This window comes from Ostrinia furnacalis, unplaced genomic scaffold (genome assembly GCF_004193835.3).
Source record: "Ostrinia furnacalis isolate ACB-3 unplaced genomic scaffold, ASM419383v2 OfSCF5438, whole genome shotgun sequence".
Taxonomy (NCBI): domain Eukaryota; kingdom Metazoa; phylum Arthropoda; class Insecta; order Lepidoptera; family Crambidae; genus Ostrinia; species Ostrinia furnacalis.
Genome location: NW_021135677.1, coordinates 205,993 through 211,997, shown reverse-complemented (window position 1 = coordinate 211,997; position 6,005 = coordinate 205,993).

The following is a 6,005-nucleotide window of genomic DNA, read 5'->3' as shown; positions in this document are numbered from 1 at the left end:
ATTGCATGGTTACGTTACGTTTAATTAATGAACTGCATTTGACACTGTAATGCAATTTAACCGTTAATTGACGACTTGCATTCACGTGATTTAATAAGACTGGAAAATTTATTATTTTTTATAACAAGGTGTGATGCCACGTTTGGTGCTGTTAGGTGATTACTTGTTATTGCAAAACTCAGAATAAAAACTGGTTATGAAAGCCTACAAGTAATAAAAATATACAGTATTGCAACTGATCTCACGTTCAGGTTTTTATTTCTAAGTAAAAAACTTGCATTAATGTGATTTTTTTTATCTACAACGAGGAAGCTCTTGGCCTGTATCTCACCTGATGGTAAGTGACGATCACGCCGAAGCTGCGAAGGTGTATTTTCATCATATACCGTGAAGTTGCTATGGAGACTTTATGGGTACACCATAGGATAAAGGGTCAACCTCTTTAGGATCGTTGTTTTTGTCGGAAAAACAGATAGTTGCTATAGGCGGTTTCCACATCTTCAAAGGAGAGAGAAAAAGTTACCAAAAAATTTCCAAAGTCACTAGTGGTGGCGTTCTTGCGTTTCATCAATAACATACTTAAATAAAGGTCTAGATATCAACTATAGGAGATTTCCGCAGCTTCAACGGACTGAAAAAAGTTAGAAAAAAATCCGAAGTACGATTAGCGGCGTGCTTACTTTACTACATTATACGAGGCTATCTTGGTACACGATTTATTTTTATTTTGGTAACGGTATATTTAAAGACGAAATCCTGTTATTGACAAGTCTATCATAAAAAATACAGTCAAAGGTATTTCTTTTCTTTCCTAGATAAATACTTTCCGATGACAATAACATTTAACTGATCCAACTTTCTTTTTGCTTTGATCATCACAAGTAATTTAAAACGCTTTCTTTCCGATATTGTTTGCTCACAATAAAATGCGTGACATTATTTTTGTAGCGTTAAAATTATTATTATAAGTCCAATTTTAAGGCACGAACTTCGACTGAGTCTATTCATTTAACAGTATTACAATACTGACTAAACGGTTAGATTAAACTTTTATTAAAAACATTTGGTATCAGGTATTTAGACATAATATTTTATCGATGAGTAACTTGGGTGACAGTGACACACTATGTAGGTATGTCTCTACAATTTTGTAATATGTACTTAGCTAATTCAGAAAATCGGTGAAATTCAGAGAGAACATAATTTGCCAGTAATTTTTCAAGCTTGTTTGTTTCAGGTCATCATCATCATCTCAGCCATAGGACGTCCACTGCTGAACATAGGCCTCCTCCAATGCTTTCCATGTTGCCCGGTTGGTAGCGGCCTGCGTCCAGCGCTTTCCTGCTACCTTTATGATGTCGTCGGTCGGTTGTTTCAGGTGTTACAAGAAAACTCCAGAAAAGTTATTGTAATATAACAAATCGTCATGATCGAACTCCTACGTTTAAATTGGCAGACTGGATAGGTGAATTCTGACGTCAGACACGTTAATTAAATACACGCTCTATCGATTCCCTACAAGCACACATTGTATTTTGGACTTTTTAGCACCATCCTGATATTTGTCTAACTAGTTGATTTTACATACTGAAATAGCTATGCTGGAATCTTACGCCCGTATTCACAAACGATGCTTACTTTAGTGAAGCAGCAAATCGAACGCACAGCATTGAATAGAGCTCTGCGATTGGTTCGTGTCATCCTATGCGTCCACGCGCACTGTGGGACCTCATAGTAATGTTTGTGAATACATGAAATGTGAATGAATGTTATAAAACTACCTACTCTAATATATCTACTAGTATTTTATTAAAATGTATGATGTGATTGAAGCTACATTTATTTCAGCTAATTAAGTAGATACTTACATACTACCACATTGTTACAACAACACTCGTGCGTAACCGTCAAAAGCATCCTTAACCACGCAAAGGCAACAATGGTCATACATCCTTCAAAGTTAATTCCAATTATACCGGTCCGGAACAATACCAACTCTAGATCCTGTAGAACGGAGCACGACGCGGTTGACCTCTGGAAACGCTGCGGCCAGCGCCCACGACGCACGCGCAGCATATCGTGATAGCTACAGTCAGCGTCAAATAACTGGTAACATCCAAAGTAGCCAAAAAGGTGACAACGAAACCTTATTTCAATTGTAGGCGAGACCGAGGAGTTGTAACAGAGGAGAGTTGTGACATTGTTGATTTTTGTAACTAATTAACTACTAGCCAGCATATAACAGTGCGCGTTTTTTAATTCAAGTCTCGAGCTAACAAATACGCGCTTTTGCGGGGTCGCTGTACCTATTTTATAGGAGACCGAGGTGAGATGTAACAGAGGAGAGTTTAGACATTGACGACTTTTTGTAACTTACTAGGTAACTATTTTTAAAATAACTTGAAAAAATCGAACTGCCTAAGGTGAGAAAGTGAGAATCTAACCCACGATCTTTCGCTTGCCGGGCGACAGCTCTTCCATCTGAGCTACTTAGATAATGGATGAAACCGTCGAAATTTTCAAGTTATTTTAAAAATATTTAGATCGAGTGGCGACTCTTAACGCCAGAAAAAAAAAATAACTTATCAACTACTAGCGAGCTCATAACAGTGCGCGTTTTTTAGTCCAAGACTCGAATTATCAAATACGCGTGGTTTCCAAAAATCGAAAATGTTACAACTCTCCTCGGTGTCGCCTACAGTCAGCGTCAAATATTCTAAACACCGAACTTATTGTCTGCTTTGGGTGTATCTATTGACGCTGACTGTACAGTCAAAAGCACATCAAATAAACATTTTTGTTGTAATATCTATGTCAACTCCATAAGGTGCTCTAGTCTTTAGTTTGTTGTGCTGTCGTATAACTGGGGTCTGCAATTTAGATATTAAATTAAATATGTCTAACGCACACATTGATGTGTAAATTGTACGCGGAATTCAAATTACATTACATCTTTTTCAAGGTGTAAGCTAACGGATTTATTTGTCTGGGCGTCACCTAACAATTGGGTAATAGTTCAAGACATGACTTCTCTAAGATTTATTAGCCCTTATTTTCCTTCCTTCTTTACGGAGGAAACTTGCGCAAAAACGTGTCCTTTGCCACTAAAGTGTAAAATACTCGTAGTCGCACCAGAGCGCAGCGTAATAAAAACTATATCAGACAAATAATAAGTCACCGCTGTGGAAGTGCTTAGAGCAGAGACAATTCGGCAGCCATAATATTTTATTTATTTAATGTATTACCGAATACTTAAATAACTAAATAATACATAGTTTCTTCTCTCCTATCTAGATCGTATTAAATCTCGTGTGGCCTCAGCTCAGCTTATATCTATTCTAGACCTTGTTTAGAACATTCAGGATCGTATTGTACTGATTGTAGTCAACCTTACATGTAAAAATACATTCTAGCGTCGTTACTATAGCAGATACAGCAAAAGTAGACCGTCTGCATTGCTAAATCATGCATTGCCAATGAGTCACACCGTCTGAGCAAGCTGGCCGATTATATGCTGTTACTGATCTAAGGTCGATGCTATCTCAGGATGGTATGATTTGGAACTGAGATAGTAATTCGTGTTTAATGTGTACTTGAACTTACAATATTAGAAACTACTTATTACTGTTGGAATAACGAAGGTACTTTTCGGCGGTGCTATTCTGATTTTGCATAAAAAATTGGATCAAAATTTTTAGTGTTGTATGTCTGGCCAGCGTGGGGTGAGTGGGCTAATTCTTTTACTTGCCTCTGATAAATTAAAGGGGTAAGATTCAACAGAATAGACCAAAAGACCTGACAATAATAGCTTAATTCACTAATAAAAAATCCAATCTAAAACATTTCGTTGTTAACTCTCGAGCTTGAAAAAAATCTGTTTCTGGAGCTATTTCTTCCCTTAACAAGGTGTTCTGTTGAAGTCTCTTGTGAATTTCCTTTGATTAGGATCGTTTAACGGTTGTTGCAATTTTAAAAATAGCTGCATAAATCACAACTACACTCGCGAGCAAAACTATGGAATCACTTACATGAAGTTGTTTCCACGCGAACTTGTGTACTAACGAATTTGTTAGGAACAAAAAAAGTGGCACCATTTTAAAGATTAAACTTTTATCTTTAAATTGATACCAAATTCATTTAAATCACACCAGTATTTAAAAAGATATCCCGGCTGATGTGAAGAAGTAACGAAAAAGACATGTATGAACTGTTTGATACGTGTCGCGAGTTGCGGCTTATTTACCCTCTATAAAAGCACGCGTTTTTAGATTATTGCTTTCACACGTTGATTCATACACATCTCCGTTTCTTTTGACACTACCTGGGATTCACACTTCAGAAGCAGCACAAATCGTTGCACTATTGCAAGAAAGGCTCAGCCAGCGGGCTGTCGCACGTCAGCGCCACACAAGCCTGTCCTGGGTTTCGAAAGTTTCAAGATGCTTTCGGGAGACTAGTGGCTTTATCCCGAGACCAAGTTCTGAACAGCGCCGGTGCACATCGCAGAGGGAAGACTGTTTTTTCATGTCAACCTCTCTATGAAATCGTCATTTGACTGGAATCGATGTCCATCAAGAGCTCAGAAATGTTCGTAAGATAGCTGTTAGCGAGTGGACAGTTCGTCTAAGATATAAGCAATAGAATTTGAATCCAAAAAGGCCTGCCACAGGCTCGAAACTGACGGCAGGTCACCGATAAGCACCCTTTCAATTTGCTCGTACACATCTCGATGGGAAGGCGAGTAATGGAGGCGAGTTCTGTTCTCCGATGAATGCAAACTGTGTTTGCAGGGCAGCAGTCGAAGAGGTCGGGTTTATAGGCGGCCTGAGGAGCGATTTGTGCAGTGCTGGTTCGCTGAAATAGTGGCTTATGGGGGTGGCTTGCTCGACTTAACATAGAGATGTGTACGAGCAAATTGAAAGTGTGCTTATCGGTGACCTGCCGTCAGTTTCGAGCCTGTGGCAGGCCTTTTTGGAGTTAAATTCTATTGTTTATGTCTTAGACAAACTGTCTACTCGCTAACAGCTATCCTACGAACATTTCTGAGCTCTTGCTGGACGTCGATTCCAGTCAAATGACGATTTCATAGAGAGGTTGACATGAAAAAACGGTCTTCCCTCTGCGATGTGCGCCGGCGCTGTTCAGAACTTGGTCTCGGGATAAAGCCACCAGTCTCCCGAAAGCGTCTTAAAAGTTTCGAAACCCAGGACTGGCTTATGTGGCGCTGACGTGCGACAGCCCGCTGGCTGAGCCCTTCTTCCAATAGTGCAACGATTTGTGCTGCTTCTGAAGGTGTAGAATCCCAGGTAGTGTCAAAAGAAACGGAGATGTGTATGAATCAACGTGTGAAAGCAATAATCTAAAAACGCGTGCTTTTATAGAGGGTAAATAAGCCGCAACTCGCGACACGTATCAAACAGTTCATACATGTCTTTTTCGTTACTTCTTCACATCAGCCGGGATATTTTTTTAAATACTGGTGTGATTTAAATGAATTTGGTATCAATTTAAAGATAAAAGTTTAATCTTAAAAATGGTGCCACTTTTTTTGTTCCTAACAAATTTGTTAGTACACAAGATCACGTGGAAACAACTTCATGTAAGTGATTCCATACTTTTGCTCGCGAGTGTATTTCTTAATAGCGCCGCTTAGTACGAAAGGGAGCGTACGTCAATTATTTTGATTATTGCGCTGTCTGTCGGCGCTTTAGGCGATCATCTTCTAATAAGCTCATAGCTAGATCAGCTCAGCTCGTAAAATCATTTTAAACTTAAATTAATATCTAGTATGGAACGGTGCTTTCAGATATGGTTTATTAAAAATGCGCACATTATGAAAGATAATGCGTGAGACATTTTTTAAAATGACGACGTGAACTTTTATTGCACTAGGTAGCTGAAAATTTGAGGTAGACGCGTCTAATTTTCTGCTTGGATTATAAGTTGACTGGAAGAGAATGCCCATGTGGCATTAAGTTCTCCTTTTGTGCTCTGATATTTTATGC